The 13,719-nt window shown below is 36.9% G+C and overlaps 1 long non-coding RNA gene across 3 annotated transcripts in view; it reads left to right on the top strand.

Moving 5' to 3' along the window:
- LOC141386142 (uncharacterized) overlaps positions 1 to 13,719 on the top strand; it is a 278,344-nt gene that overhangs the window by 17,781 nt on the left and 246,844 nt on the right. The window contains exon 3 of one of the 3 annotated variants that reach the window (XR_012407442.1): positions 5,788 to 7,393. The exons of the other annotated variants lie outside the window; for them this stretch is intronic. This is a non-coding gene — a long non-coding RNA (uncharacterized lncRNA). Of the gene's footprint in view, positions 1 to 5,787; positions 7,394 to 13,719 lie in introns of those variants that run through there. 3 annotated transcript variants of the gene reach the window in all.

The following is a 13,719-nucleotide window of genomic DNA, read 5'->3' as shown; positions in this document are numbered from 1 at the left end:
TTTTTGACATCTCAAATTTCTTTCGTGAGTGCCATTTGTGCCTGCACTTCTCACGTAAATCCGCCAGAGGCCGCTGTCGACTGACTGACTGACTGATTGACAGACCGATCCATACATACCTCTGGCTACATAATTCGTGCTCTCCAGAAATGTATACGGTGGTACAAATTCTCAATGAGCCTGTGTTGGCTGTAAGTATACAAATCTGTAATGATAACCAGACTACCAAGTGTAACAATATAATGTAAAAATAAACCAATACAGTTACTCTGATCTGAACCCATTATAATGTATAACAGTACTTCCTAACTACATGTGATGCGACAAAATTCCGGCAACAAGCAATTTGGTTGTCTGCACCAAATGTGACACGACACAACAGAAACAATTAAATACTATAGCCATTAATTTAAATATCTGCCACCGCACTCACAACGAAATGATAGGGGTTATAATCTGATACCTATTTTACTTTATATGCTAAGTGATCGCTGTTGTTGGTTTGCGCTCTCACTGACTTTCATTTTCAAATTGTTTGCTAGTTATTTTATATTTAAGATCTGAGGTGAGCTATCTGCTGCTGCTTTTAGTATATGGCAATGCATGTCGCGTAAAATAGTGTTCAAACTCACGTTAGCAGCATTTAACACAGAATAAAGCCCATAATCAGTACCTGAGGCAATTATTGTCACAGGAGTTTGTGTTGATGTTGAAGAAATAGAAATTTTGTTGAATGATATCGCAGATTGTTCGAACAAAAGTTCGTCACAAAATGCAAAAGATAACTTTTATCGCATGTTGCAAGACACATTTCAAAAGAAAACAGTGTAAGCAATACTATAAAATTGCTATTGTAATTTAAAATGGTTTAATTCCTAAAATCTGCTTAAAAATAAACTGACAAACTATATCATTTAAAATTAAAAGTGTATAGGAGTCCCAATTTATGTTTAGAAAACAAATTAACAACTTACCTTTAAGTGTAACTGTTAAAGAAAAAAGAGTAAATATATAATGCTATAATGTTATGTAAATGTACTGTATCTATTTTGTAGATTTTTTGCCCCCATTTTTTTCCCACTGAATCCCACTTTTCACTAAGCACAATTACGTTTATTTGAGGAGATTTTTTCAGCATCAAGGCACATCATTTATACTTAAAACATTTTTTGCTTCAAACTTGCATTACTGTATGAGTCAAGTAATCATATTTTTTTTTCTTTGAATAGCTGTGCCTTATTAGAAATGAGGCAAACAACTTTTTTTTATGCACTGATTTATCATAAGTACTCATTCATTCATTCATTCATTCATTTTCTTTTAGCATAGTTCCTTATTTATCAGGGGTCGCCACAGTGGAATGAACCGCCAACTATTCCAGCAAATGTTTTACACAGCAGACATCCTTCCTGCCGCAACCGAGTACTGGGAAACACCCATACACACTCTCATTCACACACACACACACTCAAACACTATGGACAATTCACCTAAAACACTTGTCTTTGGACTGTGGGGAAACCCACCCGAACACCGGAAGAACATGCAAACTCCACACAGATATGCCAACTAGTTCAGTCAGGATTTGAACCAGTAACCTTGTTGCTGTGAGGCGACAGTGCTAACCACTGAGCCACTGTGTCACCCCTAAGTACTGTATATACTTTAACTTTATGAAAATACCAAAATAGCTCATACTACTGTAATCCACTGTATGTTGATTTTCTTAATGTTTCATCATTCAGAACATTTATATATGCATTTCATCATCACGGGATACTCTTTGTTGATATTAAAACTTGTATTACTCTCATTTGTGGAAACAAAAACAACTCAAACTAGATTCAAATCTTATTGTTTTGATGCTTGAAAGTGTGTGTTATTATTTGACACATGAGCAATTTAAGTTACTGTACACTACCTGATTAAAGTCTTGTCGCCTATTAAAGTTTTAGCAAGAACAAATATTAACTTGACTTCTAGTTGATCATTTGTTATCAGAAGTGGCTTATATGAAAGTCAAAGGCCTCTAGATTGCGATTATTTTACCAAAATAAAATATGATCATGCCTTGATTTTTAATTATTTAATTAGGACAATAAGGTCTGACTTTGCTTATACTAAAGTCTCGTCACTTAACAGAAATAATCCACAGTATAGAATATAAAGTCATGGCGCTGTGGAAAATTAACTAATATTGTGTATGACTCCCACTGGAGAACTGCATCCATCTTTGCAATTACTCAAATAACTTATTAATAAAGTCATCGGGAATGGCAAAGAAAGCGTTCTTGCAGGACTCCCTGAGTTCATCAAGATTCTTTGGATTCATCATTATTGCCTCCTCCTACATCTTACTTCAGACATGCTCAATAATGTTCATGTCTGGTGACTGGGCTGGCCAACCCTGGAGCAGCTTGACCGTCTTTGCATTCAGGAACTTGTGTGGAGGCTGAAGTATGAGAAGGAGCGCTATCCTGCTGAAGAGTTTGCCCTCTCCTGTGGTTTGTAATGTAATGGGCAGCACAAATGTCTTGATATCTCAGGCTGTTGATGTTGTTATCCACTCTCTCGCACACCCCCATACTGAATGTAACCCCAAACCATGATTTTTCCTTTAGAAAAAACTTGAATGATTTCTGTAAAATTCTGGTATCCATGCAAGTTCCAATAGGGCTTCTGCAGTAATGGTGATGATTGAGATGCAGTTCAACAGATAATTCATATGAAAAATCGACTTTCTGCCACTTTTCCAAATAATCAACTAGAAGTTATTATTCTTTGCTCTTACAACTGGAATTGACAACAAGACTTTTGTCTGGTAGTGTATATTTCGCTGTAATATTCAGCATTTTACAGTAGGCTAACACAATATCTGGATTGTAACACCAAAAATACAATAGAAATAATAAACATTTACAGTTTCAATAATTGTTAAGTCAAAGCACAATGAGCTGACAAAGTTTATTTGAAATAATTTTTGGATCTGTTGAGCATCAATTACTTTTCATTTAATCTTCTGCTTCATGTTTTTTTTCTTTTTCTAATCGTAACAAAAAATTAGCGTTGTCTTGAATTCATTATGTGCCAAAACTGTCAAAACCGAGTTGCTATTCTCATGTCGGATCTGTATAAATATTGACAATTCCAGCACTCAACTTTGATTAAGAATGAATCCAGTGTACAAGATGTTTTCAAAGTAATTGTCAGCTCCGTCTACTGAAGAAAATTAGAGGGCTGACAGCTGACGATGTTGCTAAAATAACACTTCTGTTACTTTTATGCATTTCGCAGACATTTTTATGCAAACTTACGCGGCTAAAGATTTTACTAGTTTTACTCTTTCCAGGGGAATCAAACCCATTGCTAGCACTAGATTCTACTTTTAACTTTTAACTACAGAAACTGCTCTTTTATTTTGACAGAAAAGCTCTCAAAAAGCGTTTCTTACTTGACAGTTATCACTGAAATGGACGTCTTGAAATATCTCAGGTCCCTGACAGCTGAAGGATTGGTAAATAGTAAAAACAAATCTGGCCGCAGGGCACTGTTGTTAGGCCAATCAGAAGACATTGAGGCCTTCTCTGCCTGTCAGTTATTTAAGTGTCGGGCTTCATTCTGAGTGTTGCTGTCGCTGAGTTTTTTTGGGGGGGATTTTTTAGGGAGAGAGAGGGCAATCAAATTCAGACAGTGATATGGCTTCAAATTGAAGGTAATTAACTACTATTGTGCTTTTTGTACCGACTCTGTTTTACATTTAAATGACTTTTTAAAGAAACAAGCCACTTTTTTATTCCGTTTTTATTTACATTTTCTAAATAGGCTCCCCTAGAGTTAAACAGTTGAGTTTAACCATTTTTGAATCCATTCAGCCAATCTTTGGGTCTGGTGGGAGCATAAGACTCAAAGCTTAGTTTAGCTTTGCATAGATCATTGAATCAGATTAGACCATTAGCATTCAGCGAAAAAAAAAAGTTTTCATAATTTTACTTCCTTAATATTCTAACTTGACTCTGTATGGGTATTGATCCAGGTAACCTTTAGTGTTGGGCACAAATGCGCTAGTAATGTATTACTGTAACGGCATTACTTTTGACAATAACTAATACTGTAACACATTACTTTTGACAATAATACTGTAATGCATTACTTTTTAATATATTAACTCTGTATTCATTACAATATAATGCGTTTGTCCGTTACTTGATAAGTTAATTAATTTTGGCTGCAGTCTAGCCCACTTCTTCCTGTTTACAGCAACTACGCATTGTGGGATTGGTGGATGCCAGCCAATTACCGTAAAGAAGATGTGCCGTGTATGAGGCACCAGACTGGACAAAAGTCAAGTGAAAGCAGAGACTGAATGCATGTGAGGTACCCCAAGTGTGCATGGGAGAGCGACCGAGTGAGCACGAGAGAGACGGAGTGCGCACGAAAGAGACTGTGTGTGTGCGCGCATGAGAGTTTAAGTACATGCGCGAGAGAGACTAAGAGACTATCAACGTTACTATTATTAATTACTATTACTTAAATGGACATCTTGAAATATCTCAGGTCTCTGACAGCTAAAGGCTTTGTAAATAGTAAAAACAAATCTGGCCGCAGGGCACTGTTGTTTGGCCAACCAGAAGACATTGAGGCCTTCAGACAGTAAAATGGATTTAGATTGAAGGTAATGAACTATTTTTGTGCTTTTGTACAGAATTTGAATTACTTTTTACTTTTTAAAGAAACACTCCACTTTCTAATTCCTTTTTAATAGACTTGTATAGGGTTAAACAGATGAGTTTTACCATTTTTTAATCCATTCAGCCAATCTCTGGGTCTGGTGGGAGCACTTTTAGCTTAGCTTAGCCAAAATCCTCTTTATTGCAAGTCACTTTCACTTGGTGGCCATCTTTGAAACGCCTCTCGGGCAGTAAGCGTGGGCATTCTGTTTGAATGGGGAAACATCAAATTCTCCAAAACTACTTGCCAAGCTTACGATTACATTTCACATTATGAATAACCAATAAAATGAAACAATAACTGTCAGTTTAGTTTCATTTCTACATTTTTGTAATAATAAATCTACAGAAACTCACATCTTGTCCGAGCCCCTTTCCCGGAGAATTGTCATTCAATTTTCTATGTTAGTTATTTAGGTTTTTTTGACATTTTTAAACATTTTTTTGGGGGGGGGGGCAATCAAAGTCAGACAGTGAAATGGCTTCAAATTGAAGGTAAATAATAACTTTTCTTCTTATGTACCGACTGTGCTTTACATTTAAATTACTCTTTACTTTTTAATGAAATGCTCCACTTTTTAATAATTTTTTAATAGACTTGTATAGGGTTAAACAGACTAGTTTTGCCATTTTTTTATCCATTCAGCCAATCGTTGGGTCTGGTGGGAGCACTTTTAGCTTAGCTTAGCATAGATCATTGAATCAGATTAGACCATTAGCATTCAGCATATATATATATATATATATATATATATATATATATATATATATATATATATATATATATATATATATATATATATATATATATATATATATTTCATTTTAAAGCTTGACTGTAGTGACATCATTTGGATTGCTTCCAGATAACCTTTAGTGTTGGGCAATAACACATTACTAGTAATGTGTATCTGTAACGGCATTACTTTTGACAGTAACTAATACTGTAACGCATTACTTTTTAAATATATTAACTCCGTTATCAATACTTGTTGCGCTTGTTACTTTATAAGTTTATTTATTTTTCTCTGCAGTCCAACCCACATCTTCCTGTTTACAGCGATGAAGCATTGTTGGATTGGTGGATGCCAACCAACCAACATACAGAGATTGTGTCATGAATGAGGCACCAGACAGACTGCATGTGAGGTACACCAAGGGCACTGTGGTTAGGCCATCAGAGGCATCATGGCCTGTCAGTTATTTTAGTTTTGGGTTTCATTGCTGACATTTGAGTTTTTTTTGTTTGTTTTGTTTTTGGGTATTTTTATTCAATGAAATGGTAAATGGTAAACTTTTGTGCTTTTTGTACTGTCTGTCTTTTACAGTCTTTTAAATTACTTTACACTTTTTAAAGAAATACTCCACTTTTTTGTTCATTTTTTTTTTTAAAATAGACTCCCCTAGAGTTAAACAGTTAAGTTTTACCATCTTTGAATCCATTCAGCCAATCTCTGGGTCTGGTGGGTGCACTTTAGCTTTAGCATAAATCATTGAATCAGATTAAACCATTAGCATTCAGCGAAAAAAATATATAAAAAAGTATTTCGATAATTTTCCTTTTTAAAGTTTGACTGTAGTTACATTGTGTGGGTTCATTTCAGGTTACCTTTCTGTATTCAGTGGACAGATGCTTTTGTTTGTTGGTTCAAATTCAAATTTCAAAGTGTATTACAAACACAGTGTGATATGCTTATAAGACCTCCATTGGCTTAAAAAAGAAGGTAAAAAACAAACAATATTATCAATAAGAAATAAATTGACAGATAAATTAAATAAATGAGAGATAAAATAAAACATTAGACATGGGTGGCACAGTGGGAGGCGCTGTTTTCTCACAGCAAGAAGGTCGCTGGTTCGAGCCCTGGCTGGGCCAGTTGGCAAATTCATTGTGAAGCTTGCATGTTCTCCCCATGTTTGCGTGGGTTTCCTCCAGGTGCTCATGCTTCCCCCACAATCCAAAAACCTGTATACTGTAGGTGAATTGAATAAACTGGTTGTGTATGTGTGTGAATAAGTGTGTATGGGTGTTTCCCAGTGATGGGAAGGCATTCACTGCATAAACATGTGCAGAATCAGTCGGAGGTTCATTCTGCTGTGGTGACACCTGGTGAATAGAGGGACTATGCTGAAGGAAAATTAATTAATTAATTTTGATCCCCTCGCATGGCCCCGTAGGCCTATGCCAACAATACCCATTGGGTTATCTGGCCCTTGATGTGACTATTGCAGATACACTCATGCTGTATATCTATGCTCAGACTATATACTGTTCAGCCCTAGACAAAATGTTGTGTGAACTATCCCTTTAATTCCTTCTCCACCGTGGCCTGTTCAGCCTGTGATCCAGCGCTTCATCTAGCCCGTTCTCGGCTGTGTTCACCTCAGTGACTTTCAGAGGCTGGAGAAATACAGTCTTCCCCTCTGCGGCCTGGTCAAGCAGTCAGCCTGACATCTTACTTAAAGCCAAACGGCTTCAACTGCTCGCATTAAGCGGCGCTCGGCTCTTGGAACCGGCTTCAGAACTCATACCAGTCCAAGTCCCCAGCCATTTTTATTTCATAGCTTTCGGGATTCGTGAAATCGAAGAAGGTAAAGACAGCTATAAAGCCAGGCTGCCCACTTAGCACTGGAATAAGATTAAATACTTTCTGTTTCAACACTTCAAAAAAAAAAAAAAGCTGTAGGCTACTCCAGCTCCCTGGTTGGTTTCTGAGTTGCCTCTGTGATTACACCGCCGCTGCGCTTACATTCACGGCGAACGTCTGAACGTTTCAAAGCCTGATCACATCCTGTTTCAAAGCGCCCCGTTCCCCGCGCAGCCGCATGCTAATGCAATTTAACCTCTACACACATCCATGCTGATTTCATCAGGCAGCAAAACACCCCGGCTGCAACTTAATAACGATGCTAAAGGAAGCCGAGTCGCTCTCTCAAAGGCGACACTTCTGAAAACATGAAATACTGAGAGGGTTTCTATCATCTCGCCTCAAGGATATCATTCATCTTTGTCTCACCCTCTCACTTTTCGCCTCATCTCTCTCTCTCTCTATCTCTCTCCCAGTGATATCCTGAGCTAATTTGATGGTGGATTTTGCAGTCTAGTCACTGATTAAGGCATCTCCATTCATCACGGAAGCTTCCCGAGGCTTTTGTTGTGCGCCTGTGAAGAAGAAAGCGATAGCATTGCATCACTCCACGACAGTTTTTCATTATAAACAGTTTACTTACCATCACTTATCCGTCCGCATGATGAGCTCGTCAGTCATGTGGCAGGGAGGCAGATCCCATCACATCATGAAATTAGAAGCCGCGCCATTTCCTTGCCAACTTCCCAACCCACTGGAGAAAAAAAAAGACAATACAACTGCGGCGTCAAAATAAACATGTCTATTCATCTTTTTGATCGAGAAAGTCAAACGAGAGCTCTATTAAAGTGCTTGAAATGAAAGAGATTCGTAAGTTTTGTCATTAGCTTATGCGTTTTCCGTCAAATGATGTTTTCATTAGTGTTATGGAGGGACAACGTTAACACTGTCTGGCTTTTTAATATTTCGTATCTTCAGTATGATGTGTTGTTGACTTGAGTTTTGTTCTCTTTTTCTTTGCATTGTTTGAAACAACCCCAGCCACAATAGATTTGTTTTTGGACTTCTTATTATGCTGCGCAGACTGTGTTGATTTTGAATGAAGTTTTACTCCACAGGGGTTCCTTCTTTATGCATGTATTATTTCTCTCTCTCTCTCTGTGTATGTGTGTGTGTTTTACTCTGGAGAGAAAAATAACTGGGTCAAAGTGTCTCAAGAGTTTCTTTTGAAGATACTTTTTCTGACCATTGTGTTATTTCCCGTCTTAAATATATCGCAGGCATATTATTCTAAGATGTAAGGGTGTTTTCACACCTGCCTTATTTAGTTCGGTTGAATCGCACTAGTGTTCGTTTTACCTCCTGGTGTGGTTTGTTTGCGTAGTTGTGAATGTAGCAATCGCACTCAAGTGCGCACCAAAAGTAGACCAAAAAAGCATATCGAGACCTCTTTGAAAAGGTGGTCTCAGTACGCTTTTAAACGAACCCTAGTGTGGTTAGTTTGTGGTGAGAACATTATCCGAACAATAGACTGTAAAAAAATATGGACGTTATATTCGTAATGTCACCAATAGTTTTCTGAAGAACGCAAAAAAAAGCTACAAGTAGGCGTGGCCAACTGTCGCCATTTTGTTCGCACATCATCGCACCAACCAGGGGATACCAAACAAGAGCAAAGAGGCGGAGCTACAGACGCCTGCTAGCATTTTGCTTAGGCTTTTCTTTGGGAGAAATGCCTAATACTTCATTGCCTGCTACTTGTTTGCGTTCTTACCACATGTGTTTCGTGGTACACTAAATCAATAAAACGTTTAGTCTTTTAAAAACACTGTTGTAATACATTGAGCCACTAAACATTGTTCTTATGACATTTTCTACAGGAGGAAAGCGCAGATTATTTCCAAACGCTTCAAATATAGTCTGTGTTAGTAAATGCAAGGCTATATATGAAATCCAGGCATAACACTGTATGACTACGTTTTAGATGACTGTTCTATAGCCTACAGCTAATTAATTTGTCAGATTCTGGAGTGATTTAAACTTCTAAAGAAAATTATTAAAGATAAACTAACTTAGATAAAACAAATACATTTATAGATAAGGTATATAAATATATAAGTTCACTCACCTGGGAAATGGAAGCCACGTGAATTGTTTGTGAGCACAATTAACCACACACAGCATGCCATATCATCTGATAATTGTAATAAATAATTCTAAAAAGCAACTGACTGTGTAAAGCCACAGAAAATAACACCAAAATATGATGTATATGACAAGTTCAGCGGCTAATCAGCCGGAATCAGGTGCAGTGAAGTATCGGCGACCAGCAAGACCTATTTGTCATTCAAGTGGCAACACCCTTAATTATGCAGACTTAATATAACATTATATATAATATATAATATAACATTAGCTATAAGAAACAACAGCATTCTTTGTACCTTGCTTATAACACCTTTTTTCTGCTGTAAAGTTGGCCATTTTAACAGTGGGCTCAATAGTAATCTACTCTATTATGGCGACAGGACTAGCACGATTTCGATGAATTGCAGTTTCAGTTACTTCCATATTTACTTCACTAGGGAGAGCGGGAGATTGCCACTTAATCCGAACTAACAAACCCAACCGCAAAAAGTACTGCGCCTTAATAGACTAATTCAGCTGCTGTAGTCTGATGCGCTGTGCATTAAACAGTGCTTTACCAACAATTTTAAACAGAGTGAGAGAGAGAGGGAAAAACATTCCCTTATGGATCGTTGGTAATATTTCTGGAAGATGACTATGTCACAGTTTAGAAAAATTAATTCTCGGCTTCTAATTCTCACCTCCTCCTAAAGTGACTTGCGATGCGCCTTTGCCATTTGCAATTCATTAAAACATTCTTTTCTAGCCGCAGCCACGCTTTATTCTCAAAATTTATAGTTTATCTAAAGTGATGTATACAAACTATACAGTATACTTCCTATGACTAGGAACACAATCAGTAAAAAGCAACATTTTGTGTCTGCCGGTTTATTTACTTTTGGGAGTTCCATTGGCATTTTCCCGCACTTTTATTCCATTAAAAAAGCAGTTTAGGAAATATGTTTAATAACATCTGACCAATGAGTGATGTAGATTTTGTCACATGACTGCATTTTGGTTCTTTTCAACTGGCTGGGAACCAATCAGTGTAGTATAAAAAGGTTCCAAAAATGGCAGAAAAATGCTGCAATGTAACATTTCTTCCCCTTGGTCCGGACCAAATTATCCGAACCTCAGATGTGAAAGCACCCTACTTATTCCTTTAGCCTGCATTCATAGCATGCGGATGAAGTATGTTTCCTGCATTTCCTGTATATTGTAACTGTTTCAAACCAGATTCTAAATGTGGCATATGATGAACATTACACACCATGAAGCCTGTGGAGAGAGTTTGTGAACGGCAGCGAAGTAGAGCATCTTACACTGCAACAGTAGGTCATGCGATAATGACATCATGACATATTTAGTACTCTGTATGCAGAGACAGATCCTTACCCTTTTCAGTGCTGAACTGGTGAGCAATTACAATGGCAGTGTTGAACTGATCGCCCATCGAGATTGTCTTTATTATCCTGTCTTTTTAGCATTAAACAAGGTGATTTAAATGGTTAGTTCATCCCAAAACAAATTGGTTAATAGTTTTTACCCTCATCCAAACCTTTGAGGGCTTTGATCATCTTTAGATGAAATCTGAGAGCTCTCTCATCCTCCATAGACAGCAAGGATTCCTAGCAACCAAAACATTATTGGCAACACAAAATAACAATGCCAAAATAACAATGCCATTGACTCGCGACCCCCTATGTCCTCTGAGGTGGTTATAAATACAGAAACCTTGCATGCAATGGCGCAGACACAACAATAGACCCAAGTCTATTCTTCGTTTATTTTATTTTTTTTCATGTATGTGAGTGCTGTAAATGGGCCAGAAAGTTTAACCTGGTGTTATAAAATCATTCTGCTGCATCTGATGTTATTGCTGTGTCTTTAATATAATATAATTACCCCAAGGGTCGCAATCCAATAGAACTAGTACCAATAAGCTACTAACCATGTAGTATACAGAAACTAAATGACTATTTTTTCATGGATAAAATATGGTATTTCTTATGGTTTAATAAAAATAAATAGATTTTTGGAAATCACCAGGCGATCCTGGAGGGCCGCAGCCCTGCACAGTTTAGTTCCAACCCTGCTCCAACACTTACCTGGTTTCAAACAAGCATGAAGGACTCAATTAGTTTGATCAAGTGTGTTTAATTAAGGTTGGAACGAAACTGTGCAGAGCTGCTACCCTTTAGAACTAAGTTTGACACCTTTGCTTTAGAAAGACTCACCACAGTCAATAAAAACTGAAGATTAGGCTGCCCATCAAAAAGATTTTGACAATTAAGGTATTTACCACTAGGTGCCAGAATAAAACAAAGATTTCTGAAAGTGTTCTCTAATGTTGATCGGTAATGTTTTTAAATTTCAAGCTAATTTTACAAATTAAGATCAACAAATGACTAAACCTAAGTTTTTTCTCAAGTTCTTTTTACTGTATGACCACCCTGGTAAAAAAAAAAAAAGCCTAAGCTTGTTGGCTATTTTTAGTTGGTCGACCAGACTTTTATAGTGTTTTTTGCCATTTCAAGGTCATTTCACAGCCTGACCATCTAAGAACAGCCTGAAAATGGCTGAAACCAGCCTAAAAATGGATAACCCCCTCTAAAACCCGGCTGGTCGACCAGCTTAAACCAGCCAAACATCTTGTTTAATCTCAGCAGGGGTTATATATATTCAACATATGCGATTGTATTAGGCTTGTTCAAAACAAGAATGTTACTCAAGTGATGGGATTTTGTAGTTTAAATAGCCTATTCAAAGAAATCATTCAATTTATTTATGATGAAAATCATTATTTTTTTTTATATTTTATGTTAAATTATAATAATGGTTTATATTGATAAATTGTGTAGATTTACAGCGGGTCTACTGTAATAATAGTAGTGAAATGTAGTGAAATTAACCTACTAATTTACCCGTTTAAGAGCAATGAAGCAAGGATTTAACCTAAGCAGCCTATGCTGATAGACCTTACCTCAACTGAGTCGATTTTCTTTAACGTATCGCTCCGCCTGATTCGAATCGCGATTCAGTCGGGTCTTCTTATCAATAGAGCAGATAAATTATCGAGAAGCAGTTTGACAAAAAGCTAAATGCGAATGAAAAAATCATTGTCACCGATGAGGAAAATCAAGTTCACCAACTGCTGTTCAGTTAAAGATGCTGACTAACAAACTACACGTGTCGCGGCGACGCTAAAAAGGTATGTTAAGAGTGTCCTAACCATCAGCTTCGTGGCGACGGCCGAAATGTTTATTTTAGAATCACTTTCTAATTCTGCGACGTAATATGCTTCATTTATATACGTGCATGTTTATTAAAATCAAGTTTTGTTAAGGATTTCCTTCTGGTGTTTTGACCTTGATGAAATTCATATTTGGACCTTTGAATTGGCCTATACTCTTTTACTGCCCTAATACAAAAAATGGCTACAGCTGAAAGAGTAAAAGAGCAAATATTTATCATCCTAAGCAGGAATATGAAGGTCATGAACTGTAGGAGCTATTTTGAATCGTATCTGAATGCATAAGTCTTTATCTGCAAGGCAAACTCTGGCATGAACTGACACGTTTCTTCTTTTGCTTGTAAAGTTGTCAGACAACCCAGGATTTAGCCTGCAAAATGTTGAAAAAGAACTTAAACGAGGAGGGGAAAATATCTCGAGAGATAAGGAAGGTGAAACTAAGTACATTTTCTTTAATATAGAAAAATGGGTGCCTTTTATTTGAGAGAAACTGTCACAGTCATGAAGCATAAGTCACACTGTTATTACAAGCAGACACACAAAGCTGTAAGTACTCTTTAAAACAAAAAATAAATAAAACAATATAGCTGAAGAGTGGATGAAAATGGTATAATGGAGGAATGAAATGTAATCTATAGAGCAGGCACATGCTTTTTTGAATGTGAATGCCTCTTTTGAAACTGAGTAGGTGTTCTCAAAGTTTTCAATCTAACAACTATAAATAAAAGACATAAACAGGAACTCCATTGAGCACGTTTTGCATTTCTTAAAGCAAAAAATAATGCTCAAAAGCTCCATAAAAGCAGTTAAAATACCGTCTGAAGCCTTCCATAGCTTTGTGTGAGAAATAGACCATAGGTACGTTTCTCAAACAACTACATGACTTGCGGCTGAACTATCACGATGTGAAGAGTGTTTCGCAAAACTGTAGTTTCTTTGCCTCAAATCCATAGTTTGAACCACGTTAGTTTTTACTACTTCTTCTTTAAAGGAAAAACCTATAATTATTTTGTGCAAATTGTAT

This window comes from Danio rerio, chromosome 1 (assembly GCF_049306965.1).
Source record: "Danio rerio strain Tuebingen ecotype United States chromosome 1, GRCz12tu, whole genome shotgun sequence".
Classification (NCBI taxonomy): Eukaryota; Metazoa; Chordata; class Actinopteri; order Cypriniformes; family Danionidae; genus Danio; species Danio rerio.
Note: the sequence above shows the minus strand (reverse complement) of the source record. Positions and strands in the feature narration are given on the sequence as shown.